Source organism: Hermetia illucens, chromosome 3 (assembly GCF_905115235.1).
Source record: "Hermetia illucens chromosome 3, iHerIll2.2.curated.20191125, whole genome shotgun sequence".
Classification (NCBI taxonomy): Eukaryota; Metazoa; Arthropoda; class Insecta; order Diptera; family Stratiomyidae; genus Hermetia; species Hermetia illucens.
In genome coordinates this window covers 107,099,562-107,116,195 of record NC_051851.1, presented here as the reverse complement: position 1 = coordinate 107,116,195, position 16,634 = coordinate 107,099,562, and the positions used below count along the sequence as shown (strand labels likewise).

General features: G+C 36.0%; 1 long non-coding RNA gene across 1 annotated transcript; it reads right to left on the bottom strand.

Moving 5' to 3' along the window:
- Positions 1-7,157: 7,157 nt before the first annotated feature.
- On the bottom strand, positions 7,158-7,623 carry LOC119653212. The gene is made up of 3 exons (XR_005249656.1): positions 7,386-7,623; positions 7,269-7,319; positions 7,158-7,202 (listed from the first exon to the last, which is right to left on the bottom strand). It is a non-coding gene; the product is annotated as an uncharacterized LOC119653212 (long non-coding RNA).
- Between the last annotated feature and the right edge of the window lie 9,011 nt (positions 7,624-16,634).

The window sequence follows — 16,634 nt, the reverse complement described above, 5'->3', positions numbered from 1 at the left end:
GCAGTTTATAGAATTATTAAACTATCAATTATGTAATTAATTTACTATGCACTTCATTTCGTTCAAAATGCCAAACCGTCCAAACATTTTGACGATACCCACCCTTTTAGTAATGTCATATAATACATTCGATGAGCTTTTGCTATTTTGGGGCTAATGCCGTGTTCACCCACATGGCCAAAAGTCTTCTCCTTTTTTTCGTTCACAAGGGGGGTTGGCTCGTTGTGATTTGGCTCTATCGAATGCAGTGGGCAGTGGGGTGGCTGTATCTACCTGTGAACTGGGCATCATCATACGAAATACAAAAGTGCTCAGAAAGAGGATAAAAGGAGATGCATCTGTTTTGGTTTTGTACAGGGTGTTGGATACAATGCAAAAAGAATCAAGGAAAAGAATAAAATAAAACCGTTCCTGATGACGAAAAAGAAAAGAAACTCTCCTTTCGTATGTAAAATCGATATCCCGACAGTGACAAAAAACCGTAATAATTACTAGTTAATAAGCCGTATGGAGACTTCTAACATCATATACATCCTTGACTGGGTAGCGACATGGATTTGAGCAAACGTTGGATATATTCGGCTGCAATTTTTCTCCATTATTCGAGAACACGTTCCATCAAGTATTTTTTCTTCAAAGTGGGCCCTTCTCGAAGCCTGCCGTCGATATAATCCTGCAGATTCTCAATAATATTGCAGTCCGAGGATTGTGGAGAGTTTTGAGTAGCTTTGCGCAATTGAACACTACCGCTTGCGTGTTTTTCAAGCTTGATGTTTGGGTCACTATTTCAGCATATCTCGATAAATACCAAACATTGAACATATTCGTCTGGAATTTTTCCCCATTATTCGGGAAGGCGGTCCACCAAGTATTTTTTGTTCGAAATGGGACCCTTGCCTATGTTTCATTTGAATGTTTGACTAATACCCAATATTTCTACATGTACATTGTAGTGACCGCGGCTGCGCGACGGGAGCGGAATCTTATTCGGCTCTTTCTTAATTAATTTGCTCCAACAATGCATTTAATAGTGTGCAATTGCCTTAATGTTAATGCACATTATTGAATGCATTCGGGCGAATTGATCTTGACAAGAGGCGAATGATTTGCCGCATCCGCAGGCGCATGCGCATGTTGCCGCAACATTGCCTAGCGAGTGAGAGAGGCGATGTAGCGGGAAGTGAAGCGGTGCAGTGAAAAAGAACGGGGAGTTGTGCTTGGGCTTTGTTGGAGGACAGAAGGAAATAAGAAGTTTTTGGATCGAAGGCAGAGAAAAGAGAAGTTTTTGGATCGAGGGCAGAGGAAATAAGAAATAAAAGAAGAGTTTCTGGTGAAAGCGGATGAAGCTGTGCGGAAGTGAAGAAGAGAGTGGTGGTTGGGCTTCGTTTGAAGACAGAAAAAAAAAGAAGAAGTTTTCGATCGGGAGAAAGAAAAAGAAGAGTTTCTGGTGGAAGCGAGTGAAACGGTTGAAGAAAACATTACTCTGCTTTATTGTGACGGGAGTGATGGTGATTTTACAAGAATTTACGCAATACGCCTGCGGAACGCCAAGTGACTCATATTGTGTCCACTATGGAAGCATCCAATTAGCGTAACATACATTGATATAGATAAACTAATTTTTTTTATATAATTGTGTTCCTTATCAGTAGTAAGGGATGTACCCTCAGCATAGGCTCTGTGTGTTAGAGGGAGATAGCATGCTAGAGCTTTTAAGCTTTCATGCTATCTCGCTCGCTCCGTCTCTTTCGCACTATGAGCTTTTTGGGTGCGCGCCTTGGGTAAGGGGTGCGTGCCTTGGGTAAGGGATGTGCTTTTAGCGGGGCTCTGGGTGTGAGCCTGTGCTGTGGGCTTTGGGCTGTGTGCTTTTAGTGGGGGCTCTGGGTGTGTGCCTTGGGTGAGGGTGCCTTTGGAACCTTTGGGTTTGCGACTTGGGAACGGGGTGTTGCTGTGTGTGTGGGGGCCTGTGCTTTGTCTGGGGTCGTGTCTTGGGGATATTAAGCTCTATTGCTGTTTCTCTTGTTTTGCTATGTGTCTCGGATATGTTTTGCTGTGGGGAGTGTCAAGTTGTTTGTGTGCCTTTATTGGGTATCGATCTTTTTGGTGTGCTTTTTGTGGGTTATTAAGCTGGTTTGGTTTGTATATGAGATAGCGATGTTTTCCGAGTGCTTTCTGGGGAGTGTCAAGTTGTTTGTGTGGCTTTGTAGGGGGTATCGATCTTTTTGGTGTGCTTTTTGATTTATTAAGCTGTTTTGATGTATTTGCCTGGGTATCGGTCTTTGCGGTGAGTGTCTTGGTTGAAGTGGGGTCTGTGGGGTTCACGGCGGGCGGCTAAGGTGTGGGCTTTAGGTGGTAGGCTTCGCCGCGGGCTTGAGGCGGTTGGCTGGCCGATGCAGATTTTGCGGTTATCATTGCTGACTTGGGACTTGGGATTAAGTTTAAATGAAAAAGTTCGTTAAAGTTCAAATATTTATTTTATTATACTTATTTACACATACATCATTCAATATTCTTTAGAATTAACAATATGTGTACACTTATTTATATAACTTTCTCGATATCAAACAATGACTCTAGAAATTTATTTCACAGTATAACGTAAAAATTTCATATACAAATTATGAAATTCGTTACAAATCGGGTGGTGATGTTATTTAAAATTCTTATAAAACTATTTCACAATATTATTCGACATTTTGAATATTACTTTAAATTACAGTGCATAAGCAGAATAATTATTATTTTGAACAAATTTTATTTTGAAATAATTGTGTTCCTGCACATCCACTCCTTCGAAAACGAAATAGTGTTCCTGTATAGCGTTCAGCTCATCGACCTGCTTCTCACTACGAATCCTTTCGGAGAAGCGGGGGGGTAAGAAAACAAAATTGTTATTACTAAAATGGACTGTCAAACGCTGTCCAAATTTAGTTTTAACAAGCTTGAATTCGGTGATGAGATATTTTTTACCCACCTCTAAACTGGATATTGACACATAGGTCTGGGGTAATGTTTCGCTGACATTGTTCAGGATTTCGATGGTATTCTAAGGAAACAAATAATAAACTGTTGTAAAATATTTTCCAAATTAAATCAAGACAATTGTACTAGCGACCCAAACTTGAAGTTGGCGCTCGGTTCTCTTGGGCGCATCGAATTTTATTTTAAAACCAATTTACAATCGAAATGGAAGAAATATTAGCGGCCCATACATAAATTGGCGCTGAGTTTTCTTGCGCTAAAAGCACATAGAATTTTACTTCAGAGATTTTTTTTGGTTTCGGAGACAGATTTTTTGTGTTTCATCAAAGTTAAAAAGTATATAATAGCGACCCAAACATAAAGTTGGCGCTCAGCTTTCTTGCGCTAAAAGCGCATTGAATTAAATAAAATAAACTTACCATGTTTGTTTAATGCAGCCTTGCAAATGATACTTACCTCCAGAAGAAATTCCTTTTATACATGTCTTCGCTACATGAGAACATCATATAGCGATCATGAAGATATCTACATAGCTCATAAAAAATCGTCATCATCATGATACTTGCCTTGTAATTTATCCAGGACAGTTTTGTGATGTTTTATGAAATGAATTACACAGCATGTAAACTTCCTACAAATTCATAATACTAACATATGCAACCATATGCCTGCGAACAAGATTCCGCAGATATTTGTCGTATGATTTATTGCAACATTTTGTATGATTTTCAAAATGAATAAAAACAAAAACAAAATACATTGGCCTAAGATATTACGATCATGAAGACAGGTTGCCCGTCAAAAAAAAAACAGTGCTTATGCTTATCTCTTGGTTCTTTGAGTTATCCACTGCAACTTTTTTGTATTTTTATATTCTCTGAAAGCAATTACCCGATATCTGCAATTTCATATGCAACCAAATGCTTGGGAATAATATACTTGTCTTATGGTTTATATTATACATTTCGCATGTTGCGTAAAACAAAAAAAAAACTGTATGGAACCATTGCGATCATGGAGATATGCATAAGTTGCTTACCAACAAAAAGGGAATTGCATATGCTTCCGCCTTGATTTATTGATTGATTGATTGATGCGAAATGATGCATAAAAATGCAATGGATTAAGATACTGCGATCATGATGATGTGTTACTTGTGAACAAGAAAAATACGCATGCATATGCCTTGATTTATCCGGTGCAGTTTTATGATACGTATAAATAGTGCAAATTTCAAGTGGAAAATCCACAGAAATTTTTCTAATTTCATTTCAGATTCAGATAAAACGAATAATAAAATAAAGAACCAGTACCGTTGGCTTATTAGCTAAGGTATTTGATAATGAGCTTTTCAGCTCTTTCAAAATAACAAAAAAAAATATAAAAGAAGCATACAGTAAAACAAAATTTTCTAAAAATGTCTTTCACTTTTAATTTAATTCAGCTGTTGCAAACTTCTGTTGCTTTGGGTAAAGAGTTTTGCTTTGAGGTGATGAACACTGTTATTAGTTACTTGGAGAAACAAAAAGTTTCAATAACAGTGCAAGAAAAGAATTCATTTTTCAAGATTCTTCTTGAATGTTCCAAGGAGTTTAAAATAAATCAGGATGACGTAGTTTTTCATAAATTTTTCAAAATTATAGACGAGTGTGCAAAATTGTCAGATTGTTCAACTATGATACAAGCAATAGTACCAATAGACCAGCAGTTTCCACTTCATCGATATGTGTAGCTACTACTGTTACGAATGCGCGTAGTAATAGCAATAATCAAAATTATCAAGTCGGTTCAGGATTAAAAGAAAAAATCGAACTAATTTCAAAAAAAGTGACAAATTTTAAGAAATTTAATGTGATGGGAGTAAAAATGGTTTTCCGACTGAATGAGTTTAAAGATCCTGAGGAAAATATTTTGGAAGGTCTTAGAAATACCTTTAACGAAGTTGTAAATGAAATCGTGAAAAATTCTAAGGAGGGTAGTAAAATTTCAATGTATATTTCATTGCCAAACTCGCCGCACGTGAAACCTATATGGTCTAGTTTAAGACCTGTAAGCGAGCTAAATGGCGAACACATTCTATCATTAATATCAAGCATTAATCAGTCAAATTCAACATTTCTTTCAGACGACATTATACAGATTGATGCAAATATCGTCAATTTTCCATTTGGGAAGTGTAGAATTAATCCAAAAATGCTAAGTGAAGCTGACGTCCTATTGAAAAAAACTAGCGTTGTAGATGTTGGCAAAGAAGGGGATGTCCATTGTCTTCCGAGAAGTATTTGCCATGTTTTGGATAGTGAAATAGCAAAAAATAGTTTAAGCAAGGCAGCTAAAAACTTTGTAAACTTGCAAATGTAAATGTGAGTGAAATAAATGGCTGTAGCTTACTAGATCTGTACAAATTTCAAAAGTATCTCAACAATTATCAGATTGTTGTCTTCAATGATATCACTGATCCAAATTCTATACTATTTAAAATTCCATATAATTTTTTTATGACCGAAATAAAAAAAATTTACCTGTAATATTCCGCATTACAAAACCATTACTACGTTATCAAATCGCTTACAGCCTTTTTTAATAAGAATTATGCCTGCAATTATTGCGATAATGTAATCCATACTCTTATTGCTTTCCTCCTTGCCAATTTTCTTCTACATTAAGGGGTTGCCTAAAGTGTAATCGATCGTTTAGAGGAGAACACTGTTATCTACAGCATATTCAGAATAAAATTCGTAAAGATAGTGTTTATGACTCCTTACAAATCTGTAAGATATGTAACAAGTTCTTGAACTTTGTTATTAGAGGTAAAAGAGATCATACATGTAATGAGTACTATTGCCAAACATGTTATAAAGTAGTTCCACAAGAACATCTATGTTACATTCAACCATACCGGGGGAAAGGTAATTCACGTTTTCTAATTATTTTTTTCGACTGCGAAACCACACAAGATACTATTTACGGTGCATCTCCAGATACACATTTACATATTGTAAATTTAATAACTGCCCATCAAGTGTGTTTTTCATGTTATAATGACTCTGACATATCAAATGATTGTGTCAATTGTGGTAAAAGAGAGCATATCTTCCAATATAATGAAGACATCGATGTTGTGAAGCAATTTATCGATTACGTGTTTATGACGCGATCTTATGTGACAAACATTATTTGCGTTGCGCATAATTTTCAAGGCTTCGATGGATACTTTCTAATATCAGAACTTTTGAATAGAAAATTCGCCATTAATCCTGTAATGAATGGCACTAAAATAATGAAACTAACTTGTAAAAATGTTAGTTTTATTGATTCTTTAAATTTTCTGCCATTTCCTTTATCCAAATTTTCTGATGTGTTTGGATTTGAAAATCATAATAAGGGTTACTACCCATACTTTTTCAATACAAAGGAAAATTTTAATTATATTGGGAAATACCCGACACCAAAAATGTATGGTTACAATTCAAGGAAGCAAAAAAAGAAACAGAAATTCGTAGAATGGTACAGTTCAAATTGTACAAAAATGTTTGATAATAAAAATGAAATGTTAAAGTACTGTATCAATGATGTGACTATTTTACGTTTAGGATGCTTATCCTTTATGAAAGAATTTCTGGAAATAACTGCGGTTAACCCTTTCACAGAATCCTTAACAATAGCATCTGCCTGCATGCTGGTATTTCGAAAAAATTTCTTAAAAGCTCAAACCTTGGCTATCATGCCAAAAAATAAATATTTGAAAGGAAAACAATTTTCATTTGCTTCACTCAAATGGATACATTTCAAAGGCATGGATACTACAGTTGGAATTTTATCCGCACTAAATACAGGTGAAGTGAAATTAGAGAAAGGCGGACTCTTCGTCGATGGGTTTGACCCAAAAACAAACACTGTTTACGAATTTTTTGGTTGTTTTTACCATGGATGCTCAGACTGTTTCAAATTCAACTCGTCAGATATTATTAAGGGTAGTAAGTGTGACACGTTAAGTCAGAGGCACGAAAGCACCATGAAAAAAATTTCCGCTATTAGGAAGAATGGTTATAATTTGGAATACATTTGGGAATGCGATTTTAAAGACTTTTTAAAAAGGAATCCCGCGGTAGACAAACAAATAACCGAAGATCTCGCATATTTTACTTTACCTTTGACCCCCAGCGACGCCGTTTATGGGGGAAGAACAGAAGTATTTAGGACTTATGCAAAAATTAATGCTGAAAATGAAATAATTCGTTATTTAGATTTTACAAGTCTGTATCCATACATTAATAAATACGCACCATACCCCATTGGGCATCCAACAATATTCAGAAACCAAACCCCACCAGTTTCTGAAATTTTAGAAATGCATGGATTTATTTCTTGCTCTATTCTCCCTCCTGATAATCTGTTCTTACCCGTTTTACCTTACAAATATGACAATAAATTATATTTCCCACTTTGTAGAAAATGTGCAGAAAATAATAATGTCTTTAGATGTATACACGAAGAATGTGAAAGACAAATTACCGGCACATGGGTGATCCCTGAAGTAGCCTTGGCAGTTAAACAAGGTTATAAAATACTTAAGGTTTTTGAAGTGTGGAAATATGATTACACAATATTTGACCCAAAAACGCAAAATGGTGGGTTATTCACCGAATATGTAAACACATTTTTTAAAGTCAAGCAAGAAGCTAGCGGTTGGAGTAGAGAATGTAAAACAGAAGTAGCTAAAGAGAATTTCTTGAAAAAATTTGAAGAGCGTGAAAGTATTAAACTGGATGTAGATAATAAAAAGAAAAATTCTGGAAAGCGAGCGGCGGCAAAACTGATTTTGAATTGTTTTTGGGGTAAGTTTGCTCAAAGGGAAAATAAATCATTTACAAGCGTGTTTGGTGATTTCAAAGAGTTTCGCAATTTTATTCAATCACCAGGAATAGAGATATTATACATTTTACCTATCAATGAGGACACAATGTGGGTAAACTGGAGATATTTTGATGAAAATCTAAACATGCTCCCGCACATTAATATTCCCGTTGCAGCATACACAACTGCCTTTGCACGGATAAAACTGTATGAAGCAATGCAAAATATCGGTAACGCGCTTCTTTATTGTGACACTGACAGTTTAATATTTATTGAAAATAAAAAGACACCTTCCGTTTTTAAAATATCAGATTATTTAGGCGATTTAACAGATGAAGTGGAATCCTTTGGTCCTAATGCATTTATTTCGGAATTTGTATCAATTGGTCCTAAAACATATAGTTTTAAAGTTGAAATTTCTCCTGATGCTCAATATATCACAAAATGTAAGGGTATAACAATTAATTTTCAAACATCCAAAATTGTAAACTTTAATCATTTAAAATCTTTGGTAATGGGAGAAGCTGAGGAAGAAAATGGGGCGATTATCAAGTATGAAAATAAAATTAAGCGAAAACGAGTAGGAATTGTTATAACAGAACCGCAGAAAAAAACTCTGGCATTTACTTTTAATAAAAGAATTCTCGTGGATAATCATTTATCCTATCCATACGGCTTTAAGAGAATTAAATTACAAGAATGAAAAGAGAAAAATAATAAATATAAATAGGGATGCTTCTTTTATTTTTTAGTATTCTGATGGCAGACTCGAAAATACATAAATAAAAATACATAATGCAATACATTATGGAATCTAACAAAAAGTCGGTTATTGTTGATGTCCAGTTTGTAGTTGGTAACAATAAGCAAATGTTTGTAAAAGAACTAGTTACATTGAACACTGACTCCATTAACCCAGTTTTGTATCATTTCAAACCTCCGTTCCCGCAGGAAGAACTTAACCCAAATAGTGCATAGCAATCAGATTATAATTATAAATTCATAAATGGATTAACGTGGTCGAATGGCGTCATTGATTATAATCATTTACCAGAAATTTTATCAACCCTAGAAGGTTCAGTAATATATCTAAAAGGAGAAGAGAAAGCAAAAGTTTTGAAAAAATACCTTAAAGACGTTGAAATTATTCAGGCAGATATCCCCAAACTCGGTCTTTTAAAAAAGTATAAAACAAATTGTATACTATATGGGGAATCACCAAATGTTAGATGTGCTTTAGAAAATACTGTGAATATGTATATGTATCTGCTGAAAAATAAAATCATTGAATAAAACAGAAAATATTGCCTTTTATTTAATATGCTCTTTTATTTCTTTATAAACACAAAGTATTAAACAGTACATTAGCGCTACAAAATATTGGAATTCATAAAAAAGTCTGGAATAATTAACATGAACGTAAGATGCTCTCGATGGTATAAAGAAATCTTCGTCTGGCAGTTTGATGGTGTTTTTCTCTCGGCATTTTGTGACGTATCCATTATAGTATTCTTTCACGCTCTCTGATGCACTGTTGTTGTGGTACATAACAATATTGAAGAATCGCATCATCTCATATAGCTTCAAAAGTTCAAGTGTCTGCAATTGGATACTGCCTTCGCCTACTGGAATTTTGTATTTTTTCGAAAGCCCAAACTGATTTTCCGGTAAAAATTCTCCTGTTTCCTCTTTAAGCTTGTTTATATGATCGAAAACTGCACACCATCCTGAATAATTTGTCGATACTGGAAACCGTCCATGAAGATGAAAAATGATTTTGGCTTCAAAGTTTGAAGGATCAAAACCAAGCACGATTTTTCGGTTCTGACATCCATCCAAGTAATAGGTGTAATTTAACAGCACTTGTTCTCCCGGCACTGCAGATTTTCTTTCTTTCACCGTTTTGGTCGTTGTTTTTTTCTCACTTTTTAACTTCTTGGTATCAGGCTTCATCGTGAACAAATGTGGTTGCGAAACTGGATGTAAAATATGTCGTTTCGGGTTTTTATACTTAGTTTTCATCTCGATGAGTACATAGATTTCCCCCTGCTATATATGCACATGATTCTTTAAATCACTTTTCTGTATAAAGTAACAACCTTAGCGTCATTCCAAGTGAAATCATATGATGAAAATTGGTTTAGAAAATTTCTAAGACTTCGTCCCTTACAACGCCAGTAAAGATACATACAACAGTAATACCCACAAGTGGATGCAAACGCACTTTGTAATCGTTTCTTATTATTTATAAATACGGACGAATTAGTCATGAGAAACTTTTGAAAAAATTTATTTACTGGGTAATCTCCAAATGAATCAAAGTACTCCGCAGGTCCTTTTTTCGGAATGAAGAATGCAACCCAATGAGTTCCACTTTTGTAAGAAGGATCTGTATTAGCTATTACACATGCCGGTCTTTTAACTCGCTTCGGTAAATAATTACATGGAAAAACGCCTTTGAAGAATCTTGATGGTATTTTGCTCGTTCTGAGTGTTCTGTTTAGTTCAATCGTGTTCATTCCTGTTCAGAAAAGTTGCAAGCTTCAATATTAATAATTTTCGAGTGCGATGTTACATAGTGCTTTATAAATTCCTTTGCACCATCATCTTGAACAAATACCGTAGTAAATTTCGCCAATGTTTTTATAACGTCTTCATCCAACCGTCTCAGCTCCAAGTTGCCGCATCTTCCCAATTGTTCCACACCTGCTAGATTGCTTGTTGTAGTAGGATATCTAAAGGTGATCTCTCTGGTGAACAACTTATTATCCGCAGTAATACCAGCGAACGACACCTTTTTAAAGAAAGCTAAATCACCTCCAGGGAGATAGTCAACATTCACTAAACAGCTCATTTCGACTTTTTAATAAATGTGGAAGATTGTCGGAATGTCGGCACTATATATAGATTTTAATAGCTTGTGAAAACATTCCGAGCCTTGTCTATCTCGATACTGCTATCATACTCTGCGTAAACAACGCAGGTGACGCTTTTCTTTAGAGCGTCTTTGAATCGCCCCTCGATCCTAATCGTGCCCTGGTTGAGTAGACTTCCACATGTTGAATTGTAAGAATTGTCCGGAGTGAGATCAAACGCCAACAAGAACGTTCCATTATCGAAGAATTTTTTTGATATTTGATGATCCTTGTCGGAATAATGTATTCCAGTACCCTTGAACAAGCTCAGATATCCTCGCGTACTAATGGGAGTTTCATTTGAAAAGTCAAACTCGAGAGGTTGGTTCGGTACTTGTACTCCATTGACTGATAAATTGAACCTTGTCAGATTATTGTGTTTAAAGTTGTATGAATTTTTCGACCGTTTTCCTGTATATGCCTCATTGTCTACCATACCAAACACTAGCAAGTTAGGTAATTGTCCAATGACCACATTATCGAGTGAAAGTGAAAATGTGTTTGCAGGTAGAGTATATGTCTTCACTTCTACACGTTTATATGAATATATTGCATTAGATCTTTGGAGAACACTTTCATGCGCAAATAAGATGTTCGGATTGACAGTTACATGGTTCATGTACATTGTCGCCTCTATAATTTTGATTAGTGATGGCTGAACGTCGTCTTTACAATGCAAGTAAAATTCGGGTTTTTCTAGCGAAAAAATGACACGCAAATCTACCCCGTTGATTAGCAACTTATCTTGATTTAAGATATCTCCATGAACTTTTCCCATAAACTCCACCACATTGCTGTGTGCAAGCAATTTGGATCTTTTATTATATCCTTGGTTTGAATCAGATGGCTTGCCACTTTCAACTATGTCCATCTCATTCTCATCGAGATACCATCCGACAGACTCTAAATGGGTTTCGGCGGTATTCTTACCATAATTTAGCAAATTTTCAATATACGCTCTGTATTGGTAATTGTGGTCAGTTTGCGCTATTGGCCTACCATTTAACTGTATTGTACATTGTTTGAACAACGAATGCAGAACATTATTGACAACTCCAATTGGTGGAGCACCTTTATTGTACAATTCCTCTTTCCCATCTTTTGCTTTAATAAGTTGTACTTTTAGTCGAAGATATATGCTAGACAGATCGCGGTATGTATCGCCATGACCTAACGACACAAATTCTAAAACGGTAGAGTTATCTAATGAAGCTATGGGCTTGTATGCTACTTCCTCTGTTTTTAAAATATTACTTTGAATTGGCGAACTTGAGAAAAGATCTAGTTCAGACTTCATGCACTCTTTGTACGACATTTCTACTTATCAAAAATGTCTATCACACGTTTACGTATCTGCTTTTTGCGTGGTTTGCCTTGCTTTGAAGACGGAGATTTTTTAACAGCTTTTCTTCCTTTAGAATACCTCCTGCGTTTAAACTTCGAAATCGATCTTGATTTCTTCGTCTCAAAGGGATTGGGTCTTTTTCGAGATGAATGATTATTGATAGCAACATTATGTAAACCTCTGAAGAGTTTATTTATACCTTTCTGGGTTAGCTTCCGGGCAGCAGTTTTAGCCTGCCTCTTTAGAATGGTCTTAATCGGCTTACTTCCTACTTCTGATAGTATTGCCTTACCAGTTTTTACTGCTTGTTGTTTTAAGGTTGTAGCTCCTGCCGAGACCAGCGGGCTTGCGTGTCGCACTAAACCTCTAAAGAAACTCCCAACACCTCCACCATGCTGACTAATATCTAGTGATCGATATAAATTCTGAATTGAGGAATTCCCGCCGCTCTGGATTAGGTAATAACGTGTGAAATAGGAATCCATGTCTGTGACAATTCAAACTCCTTAAGTCTTCTAATCAGAGTATAGCTGGTTGACATCCAGACAGTATATTTATACTTTATCGACGTTTGAAATGCAACATGAGGTATGATGGAGCCTCGCTTGCACGGAATTCAATCAATTCGCCTTGCTGTTTAGTTACTTCCACAGAAATACTTTCAATAAAAGTTTTTTCGATTGGATGATATTCTATATGTTCAAATCTTAACAATTTCTCACACTCTTCCAGTGGTATTACACGTAGGCATCGTACGAATCTATCACCCACCATTGTCGGTCTTACAATGTCACTGGAGATAAAAGCCATTCCTCCATTACTATATTCGCTAGATACAGTAGGCGACTTTTCTGAAGTACTCTTCGATATTCCCCCAACTTTTTTATCCAAATATCGAATTTCATCTAGTATCATTGAAAGTTCCTTGCTAAAGCCTCTACCAGAATCAGAGGTTTTCTTGTCAAGCTTTCCACTAACTTCACCAATTAATTCATTAAGACTGCTAATTTTATTCATTATTGAGGTGTATTCTTCATGAATCTTTTCAGATGATGCGGTTTTTTCATCCGGGAGCCTATCCATTATACGATGAATATCGCTTTCCATTGTTTTAACCTTCTCTAATAATATTGCACTGTCAGTAGTTGGAATCTTGCTAAGAGATTCAGTGGATGGTGGCGGCAAAGTTGCACCTAAAACAATAATGGATTCTAAACTGTCATACATTCTTCGTTTCCTTGGGATTTGACCTATAATCACATCAATGAAGTGTTCAATAGAGGGATATGTATAGCTTTTCAAAATAACTTTCTCTACAGCAGTGTCGGATTGTTTTATGTTTAGTGTAAATTCAGTCGGAAGAGCCTCGTAAGAAGCTTCAGCTATGACTTTATCTATTAAATCAGCCTCTACACGTTTCCACATTTTCTCTTTTACGCTGGTGACCCCCCGATTACTTGGATCAGGAGGATCTATTCTGGTTAGAAAAGAGTAAAGCAACGCTGTAAAATCAATTGATCCATCTTTATTGCTTATCTCTTTCAGCTGCTTTTGCGTCCAGTTAAGTGAACCATGAAAGTCATCAAAGTCCAGTACAATTCGCAAAGCTATGGGATCAGCTTTAGTTATTTCTGGTAAAGCACGTTTTGTTCTCTTCTTACCACTTTCCTCAATTGACTCGCCGGGAAATCTTTTTGTGCTCACCTTTTGCACTGGCAATGCTACTTCTGTGATTTCTACACACCAGGTATCGTTTAGTTTACACAATCTTGGTAATATATTTCGAAAACGTGCGTGTATGTTATCAGGGTAAAAGAGCAACGAACTATTATTTAGGAGGGAAATATAAAAGTCATCGCTTTCGATATCGACGGGCATCTTTATCACTTTATATCCTTTCCCAATCAAAATCCGGTACACTAGCGGCTCGCTCCTTTCTACCTTTCAAATGTTCACTTTGCCTTACAGTTTTTTTCACTGGAAAAGATATTTCATATTGACCAGGATCTAGACGTGAAGGTTTTAATGTAGTCTTTTTGACAGCACCTGTTTGCTTCCTTTTATACCCTTCCTCTTCTCTCTCCTCTAACTTCTCCATAGCTTTGGCAACTTCACCGGAACTCATGTCTATAGGAACTGTGTATTTAGTTATACCATCATCAGCTGTTATTATCCTATAATCATCCGTGCCTGATCTACTTGTACTAGTTTTCTGTATTTTCGGTTGCTGAAGATTTTTGGCAATACTACTTGCTGATAAACGTCGTTTAGCTGCAGGTGAAAGGGATTTTCTGGGTGGCGTTATTTCTTCAGCCTCTGCCTCGAAGTATTTCTCTCCCGTCAAGAACGGTTCCCTTTCTGGTGATGTCTGGGTTGATAAATCTTCTTTAAAAATCAATCTTGTCTGCGTCTGATTGTCTCGAAGACTTTCCTTTTTGCTCAAACCTCTACTAGCTACTGGAAAATCGCCTTTTAGCTCTGGAACATGTCTACCTCGTCGTTTGGTGTTTAAAAATTTTATTAGCTCATTTCTATAGCTATACCACTTATTCATATCAGGAAGGTTTTTATTCTTCAGTATTTTACTCATCGCCTTATCAAACAAAGTCTGATTGTTCGATTCTTCAATAACGTCTTTGAGGTTTTCGTATACCTCGGGTGATAATAGAAGCATTTTGTTAAGAACATTGTTTCTCTGCATATTTGCTTTTAAATAACTGCTCCTATAGGACTTGAAAGTAGACTATCTAATAATATGAGAACAAAGCCACCCCGCTGTATACGCACTTTCCGTTGTTTTCGAACAGAACGTTTTGCTTCAGCCAACTTTCGCATATTCTTTTTATACTTGCAGAGTTGGTTAAATACTTTTCTGCTTGGAAGGTGGTTACCATTGAGGCTGTTTAGTGTTATTTCACATATCGCTTTTATCACTTCTGGATCAGCCGTCTTCATTATTGCATTTCTTAAACAGGATTTAGCATTCTTGAGAACGCACAATATATGCTTGTTGTCCTTTAGTCGTCGCACTTTCGACACCATGATTATTCCTTATACCGTCTGGTGAACAATAGCAAGTAAGGAAATTTTTTTTAAAAATATCGGTCCGAAATCTAAGGATTTCGTTTATACCTTGGGTTAAATCCACCAGTAAATAACTATACGGCCTCTGTGTGATATCTTTATATATTTTCACTAGCTCTCTACTATTCTCTGGATAAATCTGTTTACCAAGATGGAGAAACTGACTTTTGTCCCGCGGGTTTTTAAAAACTACTAGGTATTTGCAATTAAGCGATATGTCGCGACAGAATTTGCCTTGGTGAAACACATTTTGTGTGACTAAAACTACTGAAAAGTTACGATGATGGGATCCTTTTGTGAAAAGCTCACACACCTGCCTTGAAAAAGCATTCAACATCATGTCGTCTAATACAATTAGTGTCGGCTCATTTTAGATGTTGGTAAATTCATCTGGAATAGTATCCAAGTATTCAATGTTTGCAAATGATAAGTTTGAAGGTAGGGCATGTTTCTCCGCATTACACCAAAGAATTTTCTTAATTTGAGGCTGTATTAGAGATGTGTTGTTTTGAAGATTTTCTATAAATGTTGTCTTCCCGCATCCTGAAGGACCGGCAAGCATCATTGTAAATGGATGAATAAACTTTAATATAGTTCTTATCTCGTGTACAAAGCCACTGGTACGTACAACCAATATAAAAATAAAATCCGAGCCGATATTTATACGCATTTATTATGAAAATGAGTAGGAGACAGGTTATCAACGAGTTACATAAACCGGCTCGCAGAAATTTTAGACGTCGAGGTGTCGTTATCAAAGGTATAGATGACTTATGGCAGGCAGATTTGGTTGATATGAGTGCATTTTTGAGTGACAACCAAGGATTCAAATTTCTCCTTACAGTCATCGACACATTTTCGAAATTTGCCTGGGCAGCGCCAATCAAAAATAAAAGCGGGGGCGAAGTGGCAAGAGCTATGGAGACAATTCTAAACCAAAAACGTGTACCAAGAAATTTGCAGACAGATGATGGCAAAGAATTTTTTAATAAAACGTTTAAACAATTGATGAAGAAATTCGAGATCAATCACTACTCTACCTACAGTTCCTTGAAAGCGTCAATTGTAGAAAGATTTAACCGTACGTTAAAACATTTTATGTGGAAAGAATTCAGTATGAACGGGAACTACCATTGGATCAATTTGCTCGGCAGATTAATAAAGAAATACAATATGACCAAACATCGTACCATTAAAATGAAGCCGGTAGATGTTGGCCCATCAAACGAAATCAAGTTATTATCAACCGTGTATAGAAAAGTTAACGTAACCTCGAAACCGAAATTAAAAAAAGGCGATTATGTAAGAATTAGCAAGCACAAACATGTCTTTGAAAAAGGCTACACTCCAAATTGGTCCACAGAAATATTCAGGGTAGATCAGATAAAAAATACAGAACCGCGTACTTATACTCTTAAAGATTACCAAGGAAATTTAATAAAAGGAGGGTT